Source organism: Prionailurus viverrinus, chromosome B2 (genome assembly GCF_022837055.1).
Source record: "Prionailurus viverrinus isolate Anna chromosome B2, UM_Priviv_1.0, whole genome shotgun sequence".
NCBI classification, from domain to species: Eukaryota; Metazoa; Chordata; class Mammalia; order Carnivora; family Felidae; genus Prionailurus; species Prionailurus viverrinus.
The window spans coordinates 2,099,818-2,115,185 of NC_062565.1; the positions used below are offsets into that span (position 1 = coordinate 2,099,818).

Sequence of the window (15,368 nt, forward strand, 5' to 3'; positions counted from 1 at the left end):
ATATCAGTGAATGTTATATATTTGAAATATCTTAAATGGAGATATTATATTGAAGTTTTTTGTCTTTAAACTGTGTAGTATGCATACTGAGCATCTGGTTTTGTGGAATATGTATTCTTCCACCGAAATGTTTAGAGTTACATGTAGCATTGAACACTTAGGGTAATTGCTCTATTACCTTAGGTCTGTCAGTAGTAAGCATTTAACGTCTTTCATTTGATGCCTGTTTGCTCGTTATTGTAAATTGAGTTCTTGTGAGGTGTCATTTCAATTATATACTTTTTTTGATGGTAATTATTACATAGAATACCACTTGTTTTGTTTTGCAGAATCTGTTTTTATTTTAACTAATAATTTTTTCTCTCTTTCTATACATAACACATGTCCTTTTCTAGTATTTATTTTTTGTATGCAAAGTAATAATTTATGTGTAATTTTTAGAAATGGATTTTCCTGTATGATATCATTTCATGACAGCTGCAGTCTGCATTCATATGTTTATATTAATTATATATATGTGTGTGTATATAATATACATATTATAATATATATAATTATGTTATAATTATATAATAATATAATATTATATATATTATATATTATTAATATATATTATATATATAAATATATTAAAACCCACACATTAACCCCTGTAAAGCAGCAAGAAATTTGTACAAGTTCATTTCACCAACTCTTTATCTCTTCTCAACTGTCTTCCTAGTCCTTATCGAAATGATAGTGTTAAAATATATCATTTTTTATTCTAATGGTGCAATAGTATATTGGTATTTTGTTTGGATGAGTTAGCATTTTATGTTTGCCCCCCTTCACTTTGGTGAGTGTTTCCTTTATCAGGCACATTAAAGAGTTTGTCAGTGGGGGCTCTTGGTGGTTCAGTTTGTTAGGCCTCTGACTCTTGATTTCAGCTCAGGTCATGGTCTCAGGGGTGTGAGGTCAGCCTCTGTGCTGATAGTGAGTGGCTTGCTTGGGATTCTGTCTCTCTGTCTCTACATCTCTCCCTCTCCATCTCACTCTGTCCCTCCCCTGCTTGTTCTCTCTCTCTCTCTGTCTCTCTCTCACAAAATAATGATAATAAATATACTTAAAAATTAAAGAAATAAAAATGTGTCAGCAATGTGTTTCAGATGTATGTATGTATATTTGTGCACGTATGCATGAGAACGAACCACGGTTTGTTTTTATTTGCTCTTCTGAGAAGGTGTGAGTGTGGGGATATTCCCTGTTGTTGCACATTTAGACTGTCCCCGATACCTTTGTAATTAATTCTATTAAGAAACTGTTGGCACATAGATTTTGTTTTGTGGATACCCTGGTCACATCTTTATAGGAAATCAAAAGAGGTATAAAACAGTGTGAATTGCCACATCCTTTATTCCATTTCTATGACCATTTATTTTATGCCAGTTTTGTACCCGTTTCTCTCACACATTGGTTTGAAAGAAACTTGCCTTCATATTTTAAAACTCTTGGAAGAGTCAGAAATGTACTGGATGCCTACCCTTCTGAATATGAAAGAACTGAAATACTCGTGCCCTGATGCTCTTTCATTTGTATGTTACTATGCTCATTCAGTACTGCGCAGTTGGGTGGAAAAGGTCATCAGACGAGCCTTAGAGCCTTAGAGCTGGCATAGCTTTAAGTTTGATCTAGTGTGACTATCTCTGCAAGCTAGATTCCAGAATGGTGATCTTTAATATAATATACATGGGTGTCGGAGAGTTTGTATAATACCAATATATCCTTTCCTTTATGCCTTTCCTTGTACTATGATAAGTTTTGCATTATAGCTCTTTGAGCTGTCATTGCTTTGAGAATGTATCTGTCTTTATATATTTACCCAAGTAATTATTTTATCATTGGAAATGATGCAAAGCATTACACTTTGTACATAGATTACACATTTGGATAATGATTTAAAATGTTCTGATTAGAATGGTGATGTGGAGTAATCCTACCTCTTTCAGGAATTTTTTGAATGCTAAATGGAGTAATGTGTGAAACAGAAATCGGCAGAAGGAAGAGGAAAGTGCTAACCACTGTATTTTAGAATTCTGATTCCAAAGGACTCTGCTTAGCCAATGAATTTTCAGAGTTCCTGTTAAATTGGTATGGTAATTTTAAGCATCTTGCAAAAGTTAAAAACTGTTTGAATGGTGGTGTTGTCAGGTTCTCTCTGATTGAGTATTTAATTGTTTGACTACCATACACACAAAAAGAAACCTGATATATGTTTGTATGCAGAATTAGTAGCGATGTGTTGAATGTAACTGAATTCTTTGTAGAAATAAATTCCAGGGCATAGATTCCTATAACTGAATTTATTTTAGAGATCATGTTGTATCATAATCTGTGACATGTGTGGTGTGCATTCCAGGTGTGTGGAATTATGAGACACATATGAAAGATAATGAATCTGGAGTACTGCGTTGCTCAGTCAGTTAAGGGTCTGATTTCGGCTCTGGTCAAGATCTTGCTGTTCAAGCTCCATGTCTGACTCTGTGATGACAGCTGGAAACCTGGAGCCGGCCTCAGAGTCTGTGTCTTCTTTTGTCTCTTCTCCTCCTCTGCCTGGACTCTGTCTTTATCTCCCTCTCAAAGATAAATAAACATCAGAAAAAGACTTTTAAAGATGCTGAATCTCCCTCTGTCTGCATCTCTTTCCTATTCTTTCTGATTTTCCTTCATCTTTTCCCTCATCCCCATTTTCTCTGAAATGCACACATATATTTGTAGCACTTTAAGCCTACAAAAGACCTTTTGTAACTATAACTGATGCAGACACAGGCCCATTATGTGATTTATCTTACATTAAATGTTAATGATTTACTTTTTGTGGTAATGTGGAACTAAATTGGAACTAATTGATCAATTTCATGAGTACATCATTTATTCAAATAGTTACTTATAAAATGTCATGTCCTGTCTTATAACATGATAAATCCACTTCCTGCCAACTTTTTTTTTTGAAGATTTCTTTTAAAAATTGCTAAATACTTGGTCTTGACAGGAAGCATGTGGTAAGAAAGGATGGACCCAAAAAATGGAAGTTCTCTCGCTGGCTTTATCCTGCTGGGTTTCTCTGACCGGCCTCAGCTGGAGCGAGTCCTCTTTGTGGTTCTTCTCATCTTCTATCTGCTCACCCTCCTGGGAAACACAACCATCATTGCGTTGTCCCGCCTGGACCCACACCTGCAGACTCCCATGTACTTTTTCCTGTCCAACCTAAGCTTTCTGGACCTGTGTTACACAACCAGCACTGTTCCTCAGCTGCTGGTTCATCTCAGGGGAGCAGACAAGTCTATCTCCTTCGCTGGCTGTGTAGCTCAGCTGTTCGTCTCTCTATGGTTGGGAGGCACAGAATGCATTCTGTTAGGGGTGATGGCATTTGACCGCTACGCAGCCATCTGCAGGCCCCTGCACTACACAGTGATCATGCACCCCCGTCTCTGTGTCCTGATGGCTTCTGCATCGTGGTTCACGGGTTTTGCCAACTCCTCATTGGAGACAGTGCTCATCTTCCTTGTACCACTTTGTGGGAGAAATAAAATAGAGCACTTCTTTTGTGAGGTCCCCCCATTGCTCAAGCTTGCCTGTGTTGACACCACTGTGTATGAGTCCGAGATCTTATTTTTCAGTATGATCTTTCTTTTCATACCTGTGGCATTAATCACATTCTCCTATGGTCGGATAGTCAGGGCAGTGTTAAGAATAAAGTCAGCCGCAGGACAGAGGAAAGTGTTTGGGACATGTGGGTCTCACCTCACGGTGGTCTCCCTGTTCTATGGCACAGCCATCTATGCTTACCTGCAGCCCAGCAACAACCACTCCCAGGATCAGGGCAAGTTCGTTTCTCTCTTCTACACCATCGTCACCCCCATGGTCAACCCCTTCATATATACACTGTGGAACAAGGATGTGATGGGAGCAATGAAGAAGGTTGTCTGTAGGGGCTCCATATGACTGGGGGGAAGAGCCTTCATGGAAGACCTTGAATGTCAGAGGCTTGAAGATTTTGTGTCCTCCACATTTCCTCCAACATATCCCCTGACGACTCTCAAGAGAATTACCTTACCTCTTTGTTTTAAGCAACTGGGTGTTCAAACTCTGAATTCATGGATTCAACAGTGCAAGAGAGTTCCCATTTCTATATATCCTTGACAACACCTGTTGTTCGTGTGTTGTTGATTTTAGCCTTTCTGACATGGATGAAGTGATATATCATTGTGTTTTTGATTTATATTTAACTGATAATCAGTGATGTTGAGCATCTTTTGAAGTGTTTTTTTTGCCATCTGGATGTCTTTTTGGAGAATATCTATTCATGTATTCTGTCCATTTTTTAATTAGATTATTTGTATTTTGAATGTATAACACCTTTATAAATTTCTTTTTTTAATTTTATTTTTTATTTTTTAAAATCCACATTGAAATTAGTTAGCATATAGTGCAACAATGATTTCAGGAGTAGATTTCTTACCATTTAGCCCATTCTCTCTCCCACACCCCCTCCAGTAACCCTCTGTCGTCCATATTTATGAGTTTCTTATATGTATCCCTCCTTGTTTTTTTTTTTTTTTCAACATTTATTTATTTTTGGGACAGAGAGAGACTGAGCATGAACGGGGAAGGGGCAGAGAGAGAGGGAGACACAGAATCGGAAACAGGCTCCAGGCTCTGAGCCATCAGCCCAGAGCCCGATGCGGGGCTCGAACTCACGGACCGCGAGATCGTGACCTGGCTGAAGTCCAACGCTTAACCGACTGCGCCACCCAGGTGCCCCTCCCTCCTTGTTTTGTTTTTATTTATTTATTAAAAAAATTTTTTTTTCAACGTTTATTTATTTTTGGGACAGAGAGAGATAGAGCATGAACGGGGGAGGGGCAGAGAGAGAGGGAGACACAGAATCAGAAACAGGCTCCAGGCTCTGAGCCATCAGCCCAGAGCCTGACGCGGGGCTCGAACTCCCGGACCGCGAGATCGTGACCTGGCTGAAGTCAGACGCTTAACCGACTGCGCCACCCAGGCGCCCCTCCCTCCTTGTTTTTTTATTATTTTTGTTTCCTTTCCCTTATGTTCATCGGTTTTGTCTCTTGAGGTCCTCATATGAGTGAAGTCATATGATATTTGTCATTCTCTGACTGACTGATTTTGCTTAGCATAATACTCTCCAATTACATCCACGTAGTTGCAAATGGCAAGATTTCATTCTTTTTGATTGCCAAGTAATACTCCATCATATATATATATACCACATCTTCTTTATCCATTCATCCATCAGTGGACATTTGGACTTTTTCCATCCTTTGGCTATTGTTGATAGTGCTGCTATAAACATGGGGGTGCATGTATCCCTTCGAAAAAACACACCTGTATCCCTTGGATAAATACCAGAAGATTTTTATTTTGATGAGTTCTTGATAGTTCTTTTTCGCTTGTGTTTCCCTTGCCTCTGGAGATGTATTGAGTGAGAAGTTGCTGCTGCCTAAGTCAAAGAGGTTTTTATCTGCTTTCTCCTCTAGGATTTTGATGGCTTCCTGTCTTACAGTTAGGTCCTTCATCCATTTTGAGTTTATTTTTGTGTATGGTGTAAGAAAGTGGCCCAGGTTCATTTTTCTGCATGTCGCTGTCCAGTTGTCACAGCACCATCTCCTGAAGAGACTGTCTTTATTCCATTGGATATCTTTTCCTGCTTTGTCAAAGATTCATTGGCCATATAATTGTGGGTCCCTTTCTGGGTTCCATTCTGTTCCATTGATCTGAATGTCTGTTTTTGTGTCAGTACCATACCGTCTTGATGATTACAGTTTTGTAATACATCTTATGTTTTTTTCCAGGAATGCTTTGCATGGTTTATTCATTCCCCAAAACAAGCCTGTGAGGCAGGTGCCATTAATTAGGGGATGATTGCTTTTTGGCTTTGTAACAAGTAGGACGTTGGAGCACTCTAGAGGGAGGAATCAAATCCCATATTCTAAGCCAGTTTGGAATTCTGCATTTGTTTTGTCTTTGACTACTTGTTTTCACTAAATTTCTCTGAGCTTTGTTATCTTCATTGAAGATCTCTATTATAATCCTTTTATCAAAAATCATATTGTACCCAGGCACCTGGGTGGCTCATTCAGTTAAGCTGTAATACAATTTGAAATCCTGGATTGTGATGCCTCCAGCTTTGGTTTTCTTTTTCAAGATTGTTTTCGGAATTTGGGGTGTTTTCTGGTTCCATACAAATTTTAGGATTGTTTGTTCTAGCTCTGTGAAGAATCCTGGTGTTGTTTTGATAGGGATTTCCTTGCATATGTAGATTGCTTTGGGGAGTATTGATGTTTTAACAATCTTTGTTCTTCCATTCCAGGAGCATGGAATATTTTTCCATTTCTTTGTTCTTCAGTTTCTTAAGCTTTGTATAGTTTTCAGTGTATATTTTTTTCACCTCATGGTTAGGTGCATTTCTAGGTATTTAATGGTTTTTTGTGCACTTGTCAATGGGATCGATTCCTGATTTCTCTTACTGTTGCTTCATTATCGGTGTATAGGATTGCAACTGATTTCTGTGCAGTGATTTTATATCCTGTGACTTTGCTGAATTCATGGATCAGTTCTAGCAGTTTTTCAGTAGAATATGTTGTGTTTTCCACATAGAGTATTATGTCATTGCTAAGAGTAAAAGTGTGACTTCCTCCTGGCCATTTTGGATGCGTTTTATTCCCTTGTGGCTTCTGATTGCTGAGGCCAAAACTTCCAATAGCATGTTGAATAATAGTGGTGAGAGTGGACATCCCTGTCGTGTTCCTGAACTTAGGGGAAAGCTCTTTCTTTTTCCCCATTGAGAATGATATTAGCAGTGAGTCTTTCATATATGGCTTTTTGAATCTTGAGGTATGAATTTTCTATCCCTACTTTCTTGAGGGTTTTTATCAAGAAAGTGTGCCATATTTTGTCAAATGGTTTCTCTGTGTCTTTCGAGACGATCATGTGGTTCTTGTCCTTTCTTTTATTGATTTCACGTATAACATTGATTGATTTGTGGCTGTTGAAACAGCCCTGCATCCCAGGTATAAATCCCACTTGGTGTGGTGAATAATTCGTTTAATGCATTGTCTGATTTGGTTGGCTGGTATCTTGTTGAGGACTTTTGCATCCATATTTATCAGGGAAATTGTTCTGTAATTCTCCTTTTGTGTGGGTTCTTTGTCTGGTTTTAGAATCAAGGTAATGCTGGCTGCACAGAATCAGTTTGTAAGGTTTCCTTCCATTTCTATTTTTGGTATGGCTTCAAAAGAATAGGTGTTAACTCTTCTTTAAATATCTAGTAGAATTCCCCGAAAGCCAACCGGCCCTGGACTCTTGTTTTTTGGGAGACTTTTGATTACTAATTCGTTGTCTTTACTGGTTATGGGTGTGTTCAAATTTTCTGTTTCTTCCTTTTTCAGTTTTGATAGTTTATATGTTCCTGGGAATTTGTCCTTTTCTTCCAGATTGCCGATTTCATTGGTATATAATTGCTCATAATATTCTCTTATTATTGATTGTATTTCTGCTGTGTTGGTTGTGATCTGTCCTCTGTGATTCTTGATTTTATTTATTTGGGTCCTTTACTTTTTCATCAAACTGGATATGGGTTTATCAGTTTTGTTAATTCTGTCAAAGAACCATCTTCTGGTTTCATCAATCTATTCTACTGATTTTTTTTTGTTTTTTTTGTTAGCATTGATTTGTGCTCTTGTTTTTAGTATTTCCTATTATCTGCTGTTTTTTGGTTTTATTTGCTCTTCTTTTTCCAGCTCTTTAAGGTGTCAGGTTAGGTGTGTATCTGAGACCTTTCTTCCTTCTTTGGGAAGGTTTACATTGTTATATAGTTTCCTCTTATGAATATTTTTTCTGCATCCCAGAGGTTCTGGGCTGTGGTGTTATCATTTTCATTGGCTTCCATGTGCTTTTCAACTTCCTTTTTAACTTCTTGGTTAGCCCATTCATTCTTTAGTAGAATGTTGTTTACTGTCCAACTGTTTGTTATGTTTCCACAGTTTTTCTTGTGGTTGATTTGAGTTTCATAGTGTGGTGGTCTGAACATATGCACGGTATCATCTTGATCTTTTTGTAGTTTTTGAGGGCTGATTTGTGTCCCGTTATGTGATCTATTCTGGAGAATGTTTCATGTGCACTTGAGAAGAATGTGTATTCTGGTACGTTAGGATGAAATATTCTGAATATATCTGTTAAGTCCATCCGGTGTAGTGTGTCATTTATAACCATTGTTTCCTTTGTTGATTTTCTGTCTAGATGATCTGTGCATTGCTGTCATTGGGGTGCTGAAGTCCCTTACTATTATGGTGTTATTAAAGTGAGTTTTTTTGTGTTGTGATTAATTGCTTTATATATTTGAGTGCTTTCACATTTGGAGCATAAATGCTTACAGTTGTGAGATCTTCTTGGTGGATAGATCCCTTAATTATGATATAATGCCCTTCTTCATCTCTTGTTACAGTCTTTAAAATCTAGATTGTCTAATACAAGTATGGCTACTCTGGCTTTCTTTTTGTGACCATTAGTATGACAGATGCTTCTCCATCCCCTTAATTTCAATATTAAGGTGACTTTAGGTCTAAAATTGGTCTTTTGTAAATATATATAAATGGATCTTCTTCTCTTATCCATTCTGTTACCCTATGTCTTTTGATTGGAATGTTTAGTCCAGTGACGTTTATAGTGAGTCCTGAAAGTTATGAATTTATTGCCGTTATGGTGCCTGTGGAGTTGGAGTTTCTGGTGGTGTTCTCTGTTCCTTTTAGTCTTTGTTGCCTTTGGTCTTCTTGGTTTTTGTTTTGTTTTGTTTTGTTTGTTTGTTTGTTTGCTCTTTTCTTCTCTTAGAGCGTCGCCCTGAAAATTTCTTGCAGGGCTGGTTTAGTGGTCACAAACTCCTTTGTTTGTTTGGCAGGGAAACTTCTTGGCTGCATATTTTTCTATTCATCACGTTGAATATATCCTGGCACTCCTGCTGGCCACCAAGTTTCTATGGATAGGTCTGCTATGACATGATTTCTCTTCCCTTGTAGGTTAATGACTTTTTTTCCTTTATGCTTTCATGAATCTTTCTTTGCCTGAGTATTTTGTAAATTTGAATTGATATACATTGTTGATGGTCATTTTTTGTTGAATCTAATGGGAGTTCTCTGTGCTTCCTGGATTTTGATGTCTTTGTTTTTACCCAGGTTGGGAAAGTTTTCTTCTATGATTTGCTCACATAACTTCCTATCCCTTTTTCTCTCTCTTCATCATCTGGGACTGCTATTATTCTGATGTTATTCCTTTTCAATGAGTCACTGGGTCTCTAAATCTTACTTCATTCTCTTTTGCCTTAGACTCTCTGTTTTTTTCCTTCATTTTTCTTGATAAGCTTGTCCCCTGTATCAGTGATTCGCTGCTCTGATTCATCTATGCTTGTTGCCATGGCTTCCATTCAAGAGTGCAGCTCATTTATATCATGTTTTGTTTCATCCTGACTAGGTTTTACTTCTTTTATCTCCACAAAAGGGATTCTAATCCATTTTCACCCCCAGCTAGTATTCTTTGTATCATGCCTCTAAATTCTGGTTCAGACATCTTTCTTGTATCTGTGTTGATTAAGTTCCTGGCTGTCATTCTTCCTGTTCTTTCTTCTGGGGTGAATTCCTTCATTTCATCTTTTTGAAGGAAGAAACGGAATTAATGATATAAAAAAAATAAAAATAAAAAAACACAATATAAATTCAAATAAAAGATGCTATATCCTAAGTGTGTTTTGGTCAGGTGTTGAAAGAAGCTTGATAGATTAGTTAAAACAGGGAAAGAGAGGAAAAGAAAAAAAAAGGAAAAAAAAGTTGACAATTTCAAGAAATGAATACAATGATATAGAATAAAATGAAATAAAGTAAAATGGAATTGAAAAAATTTTCAAAAGTAAAAACTATAGTAGAAAAAATAGAGAAAAATCTTTCTAATAAAAATGTAAAATAAAAATAATTTTTTTCTCCTTTATTCAAGAATTTGAAAAGAAAAGAAAAGGAAATCGATGGACCGGTGAACAGAATTAAATACGATTGAAATTACATCCACTTTCCCCTATAAATTAAATTATGAAGCAGTTTATAGGTCATAAACTAAGCAGGTAGAGATATTGGTGGTGTTCCTGAAGAGTGAGGTTGGCCCAGTTGGTCACGGGTTAGTGTAATGACATTGTTCTCCACTAGATGGCACTGCTTAGCTTACTGGGGTGGATTGCTTTGGTGCCTGTAGGTGTAGAGGTTTATGCGCAGGAGAGGTGAAAATGATGTCACCCAACTACCCAGTCTTTAGTATCAGAATCTGTACTCTCCCTGACCAGCAATCAAGTCTCCTCCTTGTCTCCAGCTTCTGCCCACTCCCTGCTTCTACACTGTCCATGACCAAGCTGTCAGGCTGCCAGGTGGCATCTCCCCCTGAGTTTTATCTCGGATGTGGCTGTGTTTCCCAAACCCTCACTTTTGAGGGACTGCAGCTGTCACCTATTCCAACCCTCTGGGGGAAGGTCTCACCAAGCAATTGCCGGCCGGCTCCCTGGAATGTTTGTGAGACCGTGCTGTTGCTGATGCCTGGAGACCATCTGGGTGCCTACCCACCCCAGAAAAAGTTTACATGATCTTGTAGCAGCAACGTTTCAGGGATTATGGAAAATCACAACACACATCTGGTGCCAGGCTTCATCCTTAATGACCTTGTTCCAGCACCAGCAAATGTGGTTGTTCTCCAGGGTCCTATGGGACCTTTGCTGTCAGGTGGCCATGCAGCCTCTACCCCATGTCCTCCCAGCAGGGGAACCGCCTCTCCCCATGTGACCAGAGGACCCCTTGGACTCGCTTTCTGCTCCTGGGGTCACTCTTCCCACCAGAGCACAGCCAGGTATTGAGCTGTGGAGTTTCAAACTCTGCGTTCCCTTGTTTATAAATTCTTAATGGAATTTAACCCCTCTTCTTTCTCCTTTTTCCCTTTTTTGTTCAGTCCCTTATGCCTGTTTCCACACTTACACTTTCTCTCCAGCCCAGCTGCTTCAAGTGTGTGTGTGGGTGCTTTTCCTGTACTCTCCCTGCCCCCTGTCCTTTCCCTACAAGCAAAAACAGCTCCCTGCCCTCTGTAGCTTCTCTCTCCTCCAGTTCACCTCTCTGCTCTGCGTGCCTGTTTAGTTTGTGGTTTAGGATTTGCATATTGTTGTGTTAATCCTCAAATAAGTTTTCTAGATGTGCAAGATGGATTAGTGTTTATCTGGCTGCATATCAGGGATGAGAGATGCAAAAAAAAAAAGCCTTCTGTCCTGTTCCAATCTTGGCTCCTCCATATTTTTTTTAATTTTTGATTTATTTTTGATTTATTTCATTAGAATTTTGTTTGTTAAAAATTTTTTAAATGTTTATTTAGTTTTTAAGAGACAGATGGAGCACAAGTGGTGGAGGGGCAGGGAGAGGGGGAGACACAGAATGGGAAGTAGACTCCTGGCTCTGAGCTGTCAGCACAGAGTCTGATGTGGAGCTCGAACCCACAGACTGGGAGATCATGGCCTGAGCCGAAGTCGGACGCTCAACTGACCGAGCCACCCAGAAGCCCCAGTAGTAGAATGTTTTGAAATGTTCATTTTTCTTTAAAATTTATTTATTTATTTTGAGAGAGAGAGAGAGAGAGAGAGAGAGAGACACACACACACAACATGCATAGAGGAGGCAGATAGAGAGGGATAGAGAGAGTCTCAAGCAGGCTCTGCACTGTGAGCTGTGGAGCCCAATGTGGGACTTGAACTCATGATCCATGAGATCATGACCTGAGCTGAAATCAAGAGTTGGTCACTTAAGCCACTGTGCCATTCAGGTGCCCTTAAGTGTTTATTTTGAAAGAGAGAGAGTGTGCGTGAGAGAGGCAGAAAGAGAGAGGGATGGAAGATCTGAAGGAGGCTCTTTGCCAAGAGCAGAGAGCCTGATTTGGACCTGGAACCATGAGCTGAGTGGATGTTGGACACTTAACTGACTGTGCCATGCAGGCACCCCTGTTTCAGAAGTAGAATCCAGTGGTTGATTACTTACATATAACACCCAGTGCTCATCACAAGTACCCTCCTTAATGCCCATCCCCCATCTGCCTCCACCCCATCAACCTTTAGTTTGTTCTCCTTTAGCCTCTTGTGGTTTGTTTCTTTTTTCTTAATTGTTTTCACCCTCCCATATGTTCCTTTTTTTTGTTTCTTAAAGTCCACCTATGAGTGTACTCATATGATATGTGTCTTTTTCTGAGTGACTGACTTATTTCGCTTAGCATAACACTCTAGTTCCATCCACGTGGTTGCAAATGGCAAGACACCATTCTCAGTGATTGTTGAGTAACATTTTATATATATATATATATATATATATATATATATATATATATATAAAATCTATATCTATCTATCTATCTATATATAAGAGATATAGATAAATAGATATCATCTAAGAAGAGATATAGATATATGGATATCTATATCTATATCTATATATCTTTTTTTCTATTCATTTTTAAATTTAAATTCTAATTAGTTAACATACAATGCAATATTGATTTTAGGAGTAGAATTCAGTGATTCATCACTTACATACACGCCCAGTGCTCATCACAAGTACCCTTCCTAATGCCCATCAGCCATCTAGCCCATCCCACACCCACCTCCCCTCTCAGTTTGTTCTCATATTTAAGTCTCTTATGATTTGTTGCCCTCTCTCTTTTAACCTCCTTCCTTATGTTCATCTGTTCTGATTCTTAAATTCCACATATTAATGAAATCGTATGGTGTTTGTCTTTTTATGGCTGACTTATTTTGCTTAGCACACTCTAGCTCCTTTCATGTGGTTGCAAATGGCAAGATTCCTCTATTTTTGACGGCCGAGTAATATTCCATTGTGTGTGTGTGTGTGTGTGTGTGTGTGTGTGTGTGTGTGTGTATACCACTTATTATCCATTCATCAGTTAATGGACACTTAGGCTCTCTCCATAATTTGGCTTGTTGATAATGCTACTATAAACCTGTGGGTGTAGGTACCCCTTCAAATCTGTATTTTTGTATCCCATGGGTAAATAACTAGTAGTGCAATTGCTGGGTCATAGGGTAGTTCTCCTTTTAGATTTTTGAGGAACCACCATACTGTTCTCTAGAGTGGCTATACCAGTTTGCATTCCCACCAACAGTGTAAGAGCATTCCCTTTTATACACATTTCACTAACATCTGTTGTTTTCTGAGTGTTGTTATTTTTAGCCATTCTGACATGTGTGAGGTGGTATCTCATTGTGGTTTTGATTTGTATTTCACTGATGATGAGTGATGTTGAGCATATTTTTTTTTTTTCAACGTTTATTTATTTTTGGGACAGAGAGAGACAGAGCATGAATGGGCGAGGGGCAGAGAGAGAGGGAGACACAGAATCGGAAACAGGCTCCAGACTCTGAGCCATCAGCCCAGAGCCCGACGCGGGGCTCGAACTCACGGACCGCGAGATCGTGACCTGGCTGAAGTCGGACGCCTAACCGACTGCGCCACCCAGGCGCCCCATGTTGAGCATATTTTCATGTGTCTGTTAGCCATCTGGATGTCTCATTTGGAGAAATGCCTGTTCATGTCTTCTCCCCTTTTCTTTTTTTTTTTTTTTTTTAATTTTTTTTTCAACGTTTATTTATTTTTGGGACAGAGAGAGACAGAGCATGAACGGGGGAGGGGCATAGAGAGAGGGAGACACAGAATCTGAAACAGGCTCCAGGCTCTGAGCCATCAGCCCAGAGCCTGACGTGGGGCTCGAACTCACGGACCACGAGATCGTGACCTGGCTGAAGTCGGACGCTTCACCGACTGCGCCACCCAGGCGCCCCTTCTGCCCATTTCTTAAGTGGATTATTTAACTTAAGGTGTTGAGTTTGATACGTTCTTTTTAGGTTTTGGAAACTAGCCTTTTATCCAATATATCATTTGCAAACATCTCCAATTCTGTAAGCTGCCTTTTAGTTTTGTGTGTAAAGGATGTTTATGTTGAAGAAGTCCCATTTTGGCTTTTGTTTCCCTTGCCTCTGGAGACATGTCTAGTAGGAAGTTGCGATGGCCAGGTCAAAGAGGTTGTTGTCTGTGTTCTCCTCTAGGATTTTGATGGTTTCTTGTCTCACATTTAGGTCTTTCATCCCTTTTGGATTTAATTTTCTGTATGGTGTAAGAAAGTGGTCCAGTTTCTTTCTTCTATATGCCACTTCTGTATCCCAGTTTTCCTAATACCATTTGTGAAAGAGACTGTCTTTTTTCCTTTGGATACTTTTTCCTGCTTTGTTGAGGATTACTCGGTGATGAGTATGTAATTTTTTCATTTAAAATTTTTTTAAGTCTTTATTTTTGAGAGAAGGAGAGACAGAGTGTGAGTGGGGCATGGGCAGAGAGAGAGAGGGAGATGCAGAATTTGAAGCAAGCTCCAGGCTCCAAGCTGTCAGTGCAGAGCCCAATGTGGGGCTGAAACTCATGAACCATGAGTTCATGACCTGGGCTGATGTCGGATGCTTAGTTGACTGAACCACCCAGTGCCCCATGAGCATGGAATGTTTTTCTAATTCTTTGTGTCTTCTTCAATTTATTCATAAGTGCTCTATAATTTTCAGCATGTGGATCTTTTATCTTTTTGGTTACGTTTATCCCTGTTTCTTGTGGTTTTTGGTGTAATTATAAATGAGATAAATTCATTGATTTCCCCTTCTGCTGCCTCATTATTGGTGTATAGAAACGCAACTGATTCCTGTATGTTGATTTTATGTCCTGCAACTTTGCCAAATTCATGAATCAGTCTTAACAGTTTTTTGGTGGAGTCTTTTGAGTTTTCCATGTAAAGTATCATGTCATCTGTGAAGAGTGGGAGTTTGACTTATTCTTTGCCAGTGTGTATACTTTTTATTTCTTTCTGCTGTCTTATTGCTGAGGCTAGGAGTTCCAGTACTATGGAAAAGAATAGTGATGAGAGTGGACATTCCTGTGGTGTTCCTGATCAGGGGGAAATCTATGTTTGCCCCCCTTGAGGATGATATTAGCTGTGGGTCTTTCATATATGGCTTTTATGATGTTGAGGTATGTTCCTTCTATCCTGATTTTCTTGAGTGTTTTAATCAAGAAAGGATGCTGTGTTTTGTCAAATGCTTTTTCTGCATCGATTGACAGGATCATATGGTTCTTTTCTTTTCCTTTATTAATGTGATGTATCTCATTGATTGATTTGCAAATATTGAATCAGCCCTGCAGCCCAGGAATGAATCCCACTTGATCAGGGTGGATGAATCTTTTTATATGCTGTTG

General features: G+C 38.9%; 1 pseudogene; it reads left to right on the forward strand.

Annotated features, from left to right (window-relative positions):
- The first annotated feature begins 3,033 nt into the window (after nucleotides 1-3,033).
- Nucleotides 3,034-3,981, forward strand: LOC125165962 (putative olfactory receptor 2B8; annotated as a pseudogene).
- Nucleotides 3,982-15,368: the final 11,387 nt, after the last annotated feature.